General features: G+C 36.7%; 1 protein-coding gene across 29 annotated transcripts in view; it reads left to right on the top strand.

Annotated features, from left to right (window-relative positions):
• PTPRD (protein tyrosine phosphatase receptor type D) overlaps window positions 1-14,308 on the top strand; it is a 2,332,079-nt gene that overhangs the window by 686,999 nt on the left and 1,630,772 nt on the right. For all 29 annotated transcript variants that reach the window (XM_073021577.1, XM_073021575.1, XM_073021576.1 and 26 more), the window contains exon 4: window positions 13,039-13,141. The gene's annotated coding sequence lies outside the window, so the exon portion shown is untranslated. The remainder of the gene's footprint in view (window positions 1-13,038; window positions 13,142-14,308) is intronic.

Raw genomic sequence — 14,308 nt, 5'->3', positions numbered from 1 at the left:
AAGGAAATCGTTTGGTTACAGAGACAAAAATCAATTTCACACTGACTTACACAAAAAGGGAAATTTGCTATTGTGAATAGTGCCGCAATAAACATACGTGTGCATGTGTCTTTATAGCAGCATAATTTATAATCCTTTGGGTATATACCCAGTAATGGGATGGCTGGGTCATATGGTACATCTAGTTCTAGATCCTTGAGGAATCGCCATACTGTTTTCCATAATGGTTGAACTAGTTTACAATCCCACCAACAGTGTAAAAGTGTTCCTATTTCTCCACATCCTCTACAGCACCTGTTGTTTCTTGACTTTTTAATGATTGCCATTCTAACTGGTGTGAGATGGTATCTCATTGTGGTTTTGATTTGCATTTCTCTGATGGCCAGTGATGATGAGCATTTTTTCATGTGTCTGTTGGCTGGTATGAATGTCTTCTTTTGAGAAATGTCTGTTCATATCCTTTGCCCACTTTTTGATGGGGTTGTTTTTTTCTTGTAAATTTGTTTGAGTTCTTTGTAGGTTCTGGATATTAGCCCTTTGTCAGACGAGTAGATTGCAAAAATTTTCTCCCATTCTGTAGGTTGCCTGTTCACTCTGATGGTAGTTTCTTTTGCTGTGCAGAAGCTCTTTAGTTTAATGAGATCCCATTTGTCAATTTTTGCTTTTGCTGCTGTTGCTTTTGGTGTTTTAGACATGAAGTCTTTGCCCATGCCTATGTCCTGAATGGTACTACCTAGGTTTTCTTCTAGGATTTTTATGGTATTAGGTCTAACATTTAAGTCTCTAATCCATCTTGAATTAATTTTCGTATAAGGAGTAAGGAAAGGATCCAGTTTCAGCTTTCTACTTATGGCTAGCCAGTTTTCCCAGCACCATTTATTAAATAGGGAATCCTTTCCCCATTCCTTGTTTCTCTCAGGTTTGTCAAAGATCAGATGGCTGTAGATGTGTGGTATTATTTCTGAGGATTCTGTTCTGTTCCATTGGTCTATATCTCTGTTTTGGTACCAGTACCATGCTGTTTTGGTTACTGTAGCCTTGTAGTATAGTTTGAAGTCAGGTAGCGTGATGCCTCCAGCTTTGTTCTTTTGACTTAGGATTGTCTTGGAGATGCAGACTCTTTTTTGGTTCCATATGAACTTTAAAGCAGTTTTTTCCAATTCTGTGAAGAAACTCATTGGTAGCTTGATGGGGATGGCATTGAATCTATAAATTACCTTGGGCAGTATGGCCATTTTCACGATATTGATTCTTCCTATCCATGAGCATGGTATGTTCTTCCATTTGTTTGTGTCCTCTTTTATTTCACTGAGCAGTGGTTTGTATTGCGGCACTATTCACAATAGCAAAGACTTGGAATCAACCCAAATGTCCATCAGTGACAGACTGGATTAAGAAAATGTGGCACATATACACCATGGAATACTATGCAGCCATAAAAACGGATGAGTTTGTGTCCTTTGTAAGGACATGGATGCAGCTGGAAACCATCATTCTTAGCAAACTATCACAAGAACAGAAAACCAAACACCACATGTTCTCACTCATAGGTGGGAACTGAACAATGAGATCACTTGGACTCAGGAAGGGGAACATCACATACCGGGGCCTATCATGGGGAGGTGGGAGGGGGGAGGGATGGCATTGGGAGTTATACCTGATGTAAATGACGAGTTGATGGGTGCAGCACACCAACATGGCACAAGTATACATATGTAACAAACCTGCACGTTATGCACTTGTACCCTAGAACTTAAAGTATAATAATAAAAAAACAATAACAAAAAAGATAAAAAAAAAAAAAAAAGGGAAATTTATTGACCCTACAAGCAAATTTTATGCTAATACTGGCTTCAGAAGAGCTATGATTCAAGATCTCATTTGGGATCATCAAAGATTCAATTTCCTTTTTTTGATCTCTACTTGCTCTTCAGAATGTTGGCTTCAGTCTAAAGTCAATATCACACCTGATCTGAAGATAAGACATGACCTGAGGCTACATACTTGCTCCCCATTCATCAAGAATAAAAGTGGTTTTTTTGCCAGAGTTTCCAGTGAAAGCATAGAGATTCAGAATATGCCTACCCCTTAGTAGGACTAGGAGCCTGGATGTAGTGATTTGGCTTAACCTAGGTCGTATGATTTTTCCCTTTGGTATGTGAGTAGCATTATCCCTGGGAAAATATATCAACTCTCAACTAGAGCTGTTGCAAAGAAGAAATGTCTACATGAAGATTGAGGAAGGAAAACGAGTGATTATCCCAATCAGTAAGTTGTTGCTAATTGGTAGAAATCAACTAAATTTAAAAATAAAAAAAATCACAGAATGTGGATTTCATCAAATAATTAAGGTGTTAATGGGAGGTAATTTTTTAAGTCTTATAATGTTTTAAAAGTTAGGAAGCCTTGGTATATAAAATGCATTGCTTTGGTCTCAACTTTTAAAATCTCTGAAAATTGTTTAGAAAATGGCTACCATTTTGCCAAAAATATGAAAAATGAGAAACTCATAAATATTAATGAAACACTTTTTAAGTGAATATTTTCTACAGATCATGGAGGAGATAATTAAACATAACAAAATCATCACTTCCATATCTTCCCCTTATGTTTGAACTTTCTCTGATTTTGAGACATATAAACAATTCTTATAATTTTTGTTCTACATCTTGTTTTCTTGTATTCTTCACCCTTCACCACAGAAATCTTAGGCCCCCCACCCATCCTGACATTGCATCAGATAGTGTTTCTCGTTGCACTGTAATATTAATTTATTTAGATAACTCTGTTAACTCTGTTTTATTTATATTTCAAATAGCTCTTAAAATTTATGACTTCCATATCTTGTTCTTTGCAATTATCTTTTTATTGTCATAAAATTTGTCTCTACTCCATCTTTTTTGCCCTTATACCTACTGTTGAGATCAAATCTAATATAATACTACCTATTTCTTGGGTTAGACTAATAACTCTCCTTTCTTTTATCTTTTTAACAATGCTCCTAGAGTTACTGCCATTGGATTATAGAAATTAAGTGAATACACTTCTTACAGTTTTGGCCAAATATTGCATACTTACCCTTAAAATTTTACCTTTGGGAAAAAAGGTTTTGCAGAATATTGTGTCATCAGATACATAAACCAATCACCAAAGAGTTGAGGCTAAAAGTGTGCAGTTATTCGACTTTCAGTGTATCTCTACATTTTACTTTTATTATCCTTTATGTCTTACATTTTAAAAATGTTCATCACCTGCCATTTATTCACCAAACATTCTGTAAGACTTATTCTTTTTCAGGCATGTTATTTGATATTGGGAATGGGTAGGGCAATGCCAGATTTGGGGAGAAAAGAGTGGCAGCAATAAGGAATACACATCCCTTCCTGGAATATCCCAATCTATTGAGGGAAGATAGTCATATTTTTTAAAAATTGAGATACAGTGAAAGTCGTATTGATAGAGAATGGCAGTGCAGTTCATAAATATAGTAATAGAACAAAAACTGTGCCTTACAGAGGACAGCCTCATGTTTACAGGGAGGGTGACGTTGAATAGGGTCCTGAATGATGAGCAGGCCCCATAAGGCAAACAAATAGTAACACATTTTATAATCAACAACAAAAATCTTGACTATTCTTCATGTTCTGAACTTTCTCCTTTTTCCTCTGTCTTCATTTTTACCTTTCTTCTTCATCTATCTGTCTTCTTCATAAAATCAAGAAAAAAATCTTACTAGTGGGATATTCCTGCAACAAGGAAACTCATAGATGACTTCTAGACAAATGAAGTTCCCTACTGATCTGCTCCCTATAAGCCTGTCTTTCTTGATTCGTTCTATCTAAAAATAGATACATGTCACTGTCGGGGTGGCTGATTTAACAAAATAATCTTAGTAGGCACCATTACTTGAATCTCTTTATGATTTTTTTTTAGGTTCATACATGTTACAGGAAAAAAAGTCTCTTGAAAGATGAACTACTCAAAACAGTGCTAACTTCAAGTATTTTAGTCCTTTGAACCAAGAATCAGAACTAAAATCTGACTTGACCTTTTACTACCTACATGCCATGGTATTTTTTTATTTTATCTCCAGAGCACATGTTAAGTATAACTAGAAAAGAATTTGGATACCTAAAATTTACCGTTATGTTCCAAAGTGCCTTACTGAAAACTAAATGAGAGAATATCTGTATAGTTGAACTGCTCATTCTACTGAATATGCCTCTTGTACATGTAGGAATACATGATCAAGGGACGTGTCAAGTTTTCAGTTCTTCCAAGTTATTTTTTATAAAAAGATCATTTCTTTTGTGGTATTTTGGGGTTCTTGGGATAAAAATCTCATTTTTCTAAGGCATTTTCTGATCTTCACAAGCAAATAGAACTTTATGCATGGCTTCCAAAATCAAGATTTTAATATATATAATTGTTATTCATTCTGTCATTTGCATTATAAAAAAGATAATGTGTCAGCACATATTCATAGTTCTGCTTCCCATAATGTTGCACTTCAATTAAAGCAAATTTTAAGTTTCAATGGAACTACTTGAGTTTTTGCTTTAATTTTATTGTTAAAATCCCTTGATCTTTTGGGCATGGGTTGAGGTATAATAGCATTTGTGCCTTTAGAGCTTAGATGTCTGTTACTGCATTAGAGGGTCTCTGTATTGTGTGAGATAGTTCCCAGTTTTTCCTCTGATCAAGCTGTTCTCCCAGAAGCCAGTGTTGATGCAGGAGGGTTGGGGGAGCAGTGGTCTGGAGACCTGCAATAAGGAAAGAATATACTTCCCTTTGTAACAAGAGTGTGCCTCAGTAAGATCCAGGCAAAAAGTCACAGTCAGCCTCAGAAGTGGATCCCTTTTGGGAACTGATAAGCAGCTATTTGAGAACTGATAAGCAGCCTCAGAAGTGGATCCCTTTTGGGAACTGTACTCTTTCTGTAAGTTTATTTTACAGCTACTTTGAAGAGGGAGTTTATTTTTTTAATTAATTTGACACAATTTAACATATAACCTCTTACATGCCACCCACTAAGCTAGATGTTTTCAGCCATATGTAGTGCTTTGTGCATCTCTCAATTATACTTATTGTAACATGGTTAATTGTCCACACATTTTTACCTATTCATTAAATAAGTAAGTATTGATTACCACCTATTTTCTAGGTATTTTGCCAAGTGCTGGGAATGAGCAAGATGTATAATTGCTTGTGTGTAAGCTGCTTGCAATCTAGTGAAGAAGAAAAGCACAAAGCCTTATTATCTTAGAAGGTGCAAGATAATGATTTAGTATGCATGGCAGATTTAAATACTCCTCTGTAACCAGTATCCAGCTTGGGAAAGTGAAGGATGACAAGTGGGAAAGCGAAGGATGACAAGTGGGAAAGCATCCAAAAGGTTTTCTCAAGTTCTAACATACAGTAGTTTTTATATCATTTAATTTGTATCATTTTAAATTTTACAATAATTGTTCTTTGGTTATTTACAAATGTAAATTACCATCTTTTTAAGAAAAGTTCACATCTGTATAGATTTATTTTGTGTGCGTGTGTGCTCTTTGTTTCTGATTTTTAACTTATTATGGTCAGAGAACATGGTCTATTGGATTTCAAATTTTGGAACTGTTTTAAGGTTTGCTTTTCAATATCAATGTGGTTGACTTTATGAAGTATTCCATTTATGTGTGAAAATAATATATGTATGTACTCCAATTTCTCCCCTGTTAAATTATCTTGATTACAATCTAGCATACTCCTCCAATTTTACTAGAACACACCTTGTCATGGTCACCCATGAGCTCTATTTTTGCAAATGCAATGTACACTTCCCAGTCTTCAACTTGCCTTACTTAACTGCCACCGTGGACACAGTAGAACACTTCTTTTCGAACCACTGTTTTTGGTTGGCTTCTGGGACCCCACTCTCTGACTTCCTACATATTTTGTTAACAGTTCCATTGTACTTTTTCTTGATTTTTATCTTCATGTCACTGGTATCTAAAGGTTGGACTACCCAAGGCTTTAGTCTTTTAACTCTTTTCTTTTCATCACCCTTTGGTGACCTCATGTGATCTCAATGCTTATAATACCACCTATATCCTGATCACTTTCAAATTTATGCTTCCAGTTCTATTTTTCCCTTAATCTCAGATTTATTTACCTCCCTATTAGTTTTATTCAAATGCCTAATGGGCCTCTTACAATTGACACTTCCTCATGGATCTCCTAATAATCCCGTCCAAGCCACTACCTTGGTAATCGACTTTAACTGAAAAATGGCAACCTCTTACACAGAACCAAAACTGTACAGTTATACTTGATCAATTTCTTGTAACATACCACATCAAATCTGCTCGCAAATTCTTTTTACCTTCAAACATACCCATATTGTAGCTACCTCTCACCACCTCTCCACTACTACCTCTCTGGTCCTATTAATCTCTTTTTTAGACTTTTACAGTAGCCCTTTTTATTGTTTTCCTGCTTTTTTTTTTTTTTTTTGAGACGGAGTCTCGCGGTGTCACCCAGGTTGGAGTGCAGTGACCGGATCTCAGCTCACTGCAAGCTCCGCCTTCTGGATTCATGCCATTCTCCTGCCTCAGCCTCCCGAGTAGCTGGAACTACAGGCGCCCGCCACCTTGCCCGGCTAGAATTTTTTGTATTTTTTAGTAGAGACGGGGTTTCACCATGTAGGCCAGGATGGTCTCGATCTCCTGACCTCGTGATCCACCCGTCTCGGCCTCCCAAAGTGCTGGGATTACAGGCTTGAGCCACCGCGCCCGGCCTCTCATTTTAACCTCCTTCAGTCTCATCTCTACATTTGGCCAAACTGGATCTTGTCTACTTTCTACTCAAAAATACCCCACTGGCCTTCCATTTCATTTGAAGTAAAAACTAATGTCTCCAGTTTCTAAAATAACCTACTCAAATTTAGATGATGTATCTCCTCATTACCCTGACCTCTCCTCTGTGTCTTTCTCATATTCAATCCATTGAAAAAAAAAATAGATTTATTGCTGGTTTTAAGCAATCTATGTATGCTCTCTTCTTAGACTTTGCTCTTCATGTGGCCTATTCTTGGAATACTCTTCGCCCAGTTATACACATGCCTGACTCCTTTTTTTCCTTCAGGTCTTCACTTAAATATTGCCTTAGTAAGAATTTACCTCATTCCCATATTAAAAAATCACAACTTCTTCCCAGGTATGTCTTACATCCTTCTGCTGTCTTTTCTCCTTAGCACTTATTGCTATATTATATCATGTAGTTTATTAACCTTATTTAATTTTTGTACTCTCTACTATAATTAAAGCTTCATATGGATTAAGAAGTATGTGCATTTTATTTGTACTCCTGTATTTTAAGTGCCAGTCTTAGTGCTAGCATGTAGAAGATACTCAAAAAATGTTTGTGGAAATAATGAGTAAATGTTGTATCAAGTTGTCAGCTGCACACTGGATACCTTACTGTTCCTCAAATAGGTGGACTGAGACAGATTAGTATAAGTAGATATCTAGTATAGGTTGTTAAGGAGTTTTGCAGTGAATGATATCTGTGAAAGAGAAGGGAACAAAGCAAGAATGGGCAAACGGGAAAGATGAACTGCAATGCAATCTCAACAGAGGCTTCAGTCAACATCACAGGAAGCTTTTCTGTCTTGTGGCTAACAGGCTAGGCCTTTCTCCTCTATATCTACCAGTCGTTGGGCTCAGACTACCTTTTAGTGAGACATTGGTGAAGGAGCATGGACAGCTTAGGGCAATTTGCAGATTGGGATGAGAGCTAGCACTAGCAGTCCAGCAGCATTCCCAGCAGCTTGGAAAGAAAGAATCCTTTAATCCTGAAAAAGGATTTTTCAGTTGTCTACTGTACTTAGCAAGCATGCTGTGGGCTTAAGGCTGTTCCCATTTCCTAGAAGGCTCTTCTTCTAGAGAACTGCACAATTAGCTTCTGTGCCTCCTTCAAATTCTTATTCAGATGTTGCTTTCTTGAAAAGACTACCCTTTTTTTATTTTAAATTAAAATATCCCCATCCAACAGCCACAAGCCCACAGCTTCTAACATCTTCTAATATAGCATATTATTTGCTTCATTACATGTTTGCTGTTCATTGTCTCCTCCAACTGGAAGATATACTCCATGAAGACAGTATTTTTTGTCATATTTGTTCAATAACACAATTGACTAATACTTAGAATACTACACATAGTATTCCAAATATTTTGGGAATGAATGAATGAATTTCAAACTTCCTATCTGACATTGTGATATTTTGAATACCTAATTCCAGAGAGTGGTGATAGCCCTTTTAATCTGACTGACTGCTGTACAGGGAAAAATGAAGCAGAGCCTGACTGCCTAGAACAAACCTCCACTGCAGCCCTCTGACAAAATATTCCAAGGCCATCTCCGCCTTTTATAACAACTAGGAGGGAGATAAATCTTGCCTATTAGGATATCTAACAAGTTCCAGGTACTAACCTGGTTCCTTAGGGGTTAGAACAGATCTAATATTTCTTCATTTTGAGTATGATTGTGCTACCATATTGTCTCAGGACCAAGGAGACTTGGGTAGGCTAACAGCCTATATAAGACTAACATCAAGCTATATCCACCTTCAGCTTTTGCCCCAAGAGTTAGTGCAGGGAAGATGCAAAGGAGCAAAATGCCACCAGAGGGCACTGTGGCACCTCTTTGTGATTTTCAGTTTTCATATATGAGATTGCAAGAAAAGCTTGGGACAAAAGCTTTAAAAAAAAAAAAAAAACCTCAGAGCAATGTTTTGCTGATGTAGTTAATGGCTTTCATTCATTTTGAAAATGCATAGGATAATAAAGAATGTTATAAATTGCAACTTGGATAAAAAATGGCAAAGCTATTAACAGAAATTTCACAGAAAAATATATACATATGACTTTAAATATAAGGAAAAACATGCTCAAACTGCCTTACAATTTTTAAAATGCTAATTAAAATAGCATTGATATAAAACTTTTCACCTGTAAGATTTGCAAAATTCTAGAAGTCGGCCCACCCAAGCAATTTTGTAGATTGTTGGTGGAAGTACAAATTGGTTTGATTCTGAAGGAAGGATATCAGGCACTATATATGATGATACAGATTCATTTGCCCTTTGACCTTCCCACACATACTTATAGAAATATATTCTACAGATGTGTATCTTATATACAAATTGATGCAAAAATAGTAATTTATTATAAACTCTTTAATAGGTAAAGGGGTTTTTAAAATCGTTTTTGGGAGAGTGCTGGTTAAATTATGGTATATCAGAAAAATAGAAAAACGTGAAGCTGAAAATAAGATAACAAAGATGCTTTTTATTTACTGATATAATACACCCCCTACCTTTAAGTGAAAAAAACAAGGCCCATAATATTGGTAAATCATTCAGTTTTTTAAAGAAGGTAGAGAATAAGAATATATGTATGGTCCTACTCATTTGTATTTCCAGAGGGAAATTTTGCAAGGACACACAGATGCCAATCAACGTGGTTTTGGTGAGGGTGGGAAATGGGGAGGATGGAGGCAAGTGTGAGAGTAATATTTTGTCCTGTGCACTATCTCCTGTGGCTTAGATTCATGACTCAGGAATTCATTACCTAGTGACAAAACAGAATAAATGTTTTAACAATTGGTGGGATAGAACCTTTGGCTGGGCTTTCAGAAAACGTTGGGGATTCAACTCTTTATTTTTAAATCATTCAAATACATGAGATATACAGAGAAGTATTTGTTGTCATAGTTAACTAGTGACTACTGATTTTTCTTCTGGAAATCAATTACTTTTAGTGCTTTTGGCAACCTTGGAATGAATGACATGAATTTTCCAGCAAGGCCTCCCAGAGAAAAGTTACAAAAGTGACTGGAGTTTCCTTTGGGACCTCTTCAGAGTTGTTCTACTCTCCACCGTGCACCAGTTGTCACAGGCTGATCTGTCCCTTGGGAAAAGAGGCTTGAAATTACTGAACCCTTTCCTTACATTGTGACAAACTGATCATAGATACACACATTTGGCCGGGCGCAGTGGCTCACGCCAGTAATCCTAGCAGTTTTGGGAGGCTGAGGCGGGTGGATCACTTGAGGTCAGGAGTTCAAGACCAGCCTGGCCAATACGGCAAAACTCCACCTCTACTAAAAATACAAAAATTTGCCAGGCGTGGTGCTGGGTGCCTGTAATCCCAGCTACTCGGGAGGTTTAGGCAGGAGAATCACTTGAACCCAGGAAGCAGAGATTGCAGTGAGCCGAGATCATGCCACTGCCCTTCAGCCTGGGCATCAGAGCGAGACTGTCTAAAACAAAAAGATACACACATTTCTTCATTCACTTTATGTTTATTGAATACTAAGAACCTAGCTGCGAACCACCTTTTGAGCATACAAATCTGTCAGACATAGCTTTTCCCTTCCTTCATGGTCATATAGGAAGCCAGGCATGATCTAAATCAAGCTTGTCCATCCCGTGGCCCACAGGCAGCATGTGGCCCAGGATGGCTTTGAATGTAGCCCAACACAAATTCACAAACTTTATTAAAACATGAGAAAACATGAGATTTTTTCGGAATTTTTTGTTTTGCTCATCGGCTATCGTTGGTGTTAGGGTATCTTATGTGTGGCCCAAGACAACTCTTTTTCGGGTGTGGCCCAGGGAAGCGAAAATATTGTCCACCCCCCAGCTCTAAGTGATTTGTTGAGTGCTGTGTGCCGTGGAAGAACAAAAAGGGAATGGTCACCTTTTCTTGATTAAAAAGCTGGAGAAAGCCTTCAGATCATCTCATAGATTGTAAAATATGAGTAAGAGTTTTCTAGGCAAACCAGGGTTGAGAAGTAGGAAGAGAAATCATTCTTAAGTGGAAGGAACAACCCTTATGAAAGTGCAGAAGTTTGAAAATACATGATCAATTAGAACAAGTGGTGAAGAGCTCAGCATGATTGGAGCATTATATGTGTTTGTTGATTTAGTTTTGTATTTCAGCAGGAGAGCTACTGCCACTTTTGTTAATATTATAGCCTCTAGGTATGTTATGCCATTTAATCTAACAAAACTCTGCAGAATGTATTATTATCTCTATTGTACAGATAATGATACCAAGATTTATAAAAGTTATCTGTCTAGAATTATACATCTAGGTAGAGGTAGGACTCAACTCTAATTTCAAACCCCATTCTCTTAAGTATGCATAAGTGTTAGCTGGATCTCTTCTATTTTTCCTTTAGAGTCACTCTATATCTTTTTCATCCTAATTCCTTACCCTGGTAACTAGCCTGATGGAATTCATTGACAGGCTCCAAAGCACTCAGGCTTCCAGTGAGGTTTGTCCCATAGGTAATCTAGTCAAGAAACCAGAGGTAAGGGAGACAACGAGAGTGGTTTCTTCTCAGATTTCCATCTGTGCTGCCATCTTAAACTACCTGTGACTCCCAAACCAAGATCATTGCTCCTCTCCAAGAGGCCCTCTCCACATATCTGACTTCTAGATGTCAGTAACTGCTCCCTCCCCACATCACTGCAAGTCTAGAGGTGGTATCATCGCCATCATACCTTCCTTGTAGTTTCCCCACACACAGCCTGCATTTTATAAATGGATTCTTTATTAAGCTCTATTCAAGTTACCCTAATTTGAAAGTGCCATCTGTTTTCAGCTGGCACAAGATTCATATTCAGAAGTTATTATCTAAGTGAGAACTGATGAAAGTTTATTGTGGCAGTAGCAGAAGAAATGAAGGCGATTAAGTGGATTCCAGAATGATCTGAGATTAAAAAGGGCTACAAGTAGAAAACAACATTTGCTCTTAAGGTTTGAGTTACATAAAGCAATACTGGTGGGACTTTCTTGAGCCCTTCACATCACACTGCATAGAAAAAACTCTTAAGCTAAATGAGTAATAGCAAGATGAGACAAATAAGTGGTTCCAAGCTTGACACCAGAAGACAGATTTCAGTGCATTTATTAAAATACAGGGAGTCACATGATTCATTTGCAGAGGATGTTACCAGGCATCAGGTGATGATCCAAACAAGCAATTAATGCCAAGTAGGTACAACAAGAGGCAAATGGGTACTCTGGCAGGTAGATCAAGAAATAGGTTTTATTGACCTGGTCAATCCTGGTTTTAAAGATTCAGATAATCAGTGAGCATCAAAAAGGAGGTCAGGAAACTGCAGGATCTTCATGAATTCAGTTCAGCAACAAACTCCAAATCTTGGGGAGGCAGAATAGACGAATCAAAGACTGCACAAACCACAAGAAGATTGCAACAGCTGCTGCATCTCTTGCATTTTTAGAGTTCCTTACAACCACCTAGTTGTCTACCAAACTGGAGCAAGGCTAAAATACTAAAGGTCAGTAGCTCTATTTTTGGGCAGTAAAAGACCCTACCTGGCACATTCCATTCATACAGGAGCCCCACTCTATGGTTTTTGTCAAGCCTATCATCTTTATCATGAGGTCAAACTGTCTATTTCCATAGTAGCAACACTCTGGTGCATTTGAAAAACCATCAGTGTTCTTTATCAGTGTCTCTCAAGTTGAGAAATATAAAACAGCATAGACATAAAACTAATGCAATTGCATTATTACATTCTGTTTCCTACTGAGATTCCTTTTCATGGTTTAAAAAAAAAAGGAACTCAGAAAATGAATTATTTTCAACATCAGCTTCTCTCTGGAGTTTAAAATGTATTTTGATTTACAGTTTCCAAGGACACTATATAGAAAATGGCTTCCTAAATTAACACATCAATTACTTAAACCAAATGGATAGGAATGATTGCGCTCAAGTAATAAATAACCTTTTATAAGGAACACTTTATAAAAGATAAAATATAGATGGTCCCTTTGACTTATACAGGTGCTATATTAATCACTCAGGTGTAAATTATAGAGGTGAAAAGTTTATGCTTCTTTGTGTTGAGCATTCTGATAAATGAGTGTCTAATGTGACAGGAAAAGATAACATAATGAATATCTTATTGTGCTTCAAGAAACGTGAAGAAATGACTGACACTATATTTTGTTCCAGGTAGAAATAAAAGGCAAGCAGTTCCTGGCCCGTGATATTCCAGTTAGAGGTGTCTGACTGACAGTATGTTGGCACCGAGGGAAGCGATGGGCTTTGGCTCCAGGTGAGTTCAGTATGACTGGGTTTGCTAGTTTTCCGTGACACAAGATGTGTGTTTTTCAGACTTTTATCTGCAGAATTAATGATGTAACTCCCTCAACCCTTTTACTCTTTCAAAATACAAAAACACTGCATTTCTTTAAAAGATAATAATTTTAAAATTCAATAGGGTCTTTAAGTCAATGCATATACTTTTTAATCCACCTAATTTCAAGTTGTAGAATAGGTAACTATGAATGAATTTCTTTCTGAACTGAGGATCAAAATACCTGAGCTAGAAGTAGAATAAATGCTGAAACTTCATAAGAGTGAAAGCTGTTTCTAGTAGTGATCAAGAGTGGAAAACCAGAGTTATCATTAAGCATTTCAACTGGCACATTTTTCAGTGCCACCTTAATGATAATCACCTGAGGCCGAGTAACCCTTCAGGACCTCAGGTTTTGTCATTTCCGGAGTGGCAATAAGGGCAAGCAGATAATCCAATAACTCAAAAGACTCCTTGATTCCCAGTCTTAAGATTACAAGAAGAACTCTGTCTCCAATTCCAGTTATGATTCTGTCCGAGTCTGTGCTTTCAGAAATCCATAGCCAGAATATATTCATCCTATCATGTAGAGACATTAATATGAGACTTTGGTAAACTGAATAGAATAACCGTTTAGAGAATGAAAAATACATATTATACAGCTTATTTTTAAAATGATTTTTATACACTGTAAGAACTACATAATAAGCCTACACATAACTTATCTGTAATTCACATGGAATCTGTCTTCCACAGTTTCAAAGAAGAGTAAAGAAGATAAACTCATCAACACTAGTAGGAGAAATGCTATAAAATAGATACAAGAAACATGTAATAAGTATTTGGTCTACTTATCAAAAATCTTAACAATCCCTTCCCCACAGCAATTCTGTATCTTGTGATTTAATGTAAGTAAATAATTAGGAATATCTGATAATATTTAAACAAAATTGTTTTTATAGTCATTGTAATACAAGTGAAAGTTATAAACAGCCCAAATATATACTTGTATAAAATTTATAAAATATTTTTTTCTAATGGTAAAATTCTATGGAACTATTAAAACATATGCTTGAGAAAAATATTTATGGCATGAAAGAAGGAGCAGCCATATATTTAAATTTTAGAAATTGGATTAAAATGTCT

This window comes from Chlorocebus sabaeus, chromosome 12 (assembly GCF_047675955.1).
Source record: "Chlorocebus sabaeus isolate Y175 chromosome 12, mChlSab1.0.hap1, whole genome shotgun sequence".
In the NCBI taxonomy this organism is placed as follows: domain Eukaryota; kingdom Metazoa; phylum Chordata; class Mammalia; order Primates; family Cercopithecidae; genus Chlorocebus; species Chlorocebus sabaeus.
Note: the sequence above shows the minus strand (reverse complement) of the source record. Positions and strands in the feature narration are given on the sequence as shown.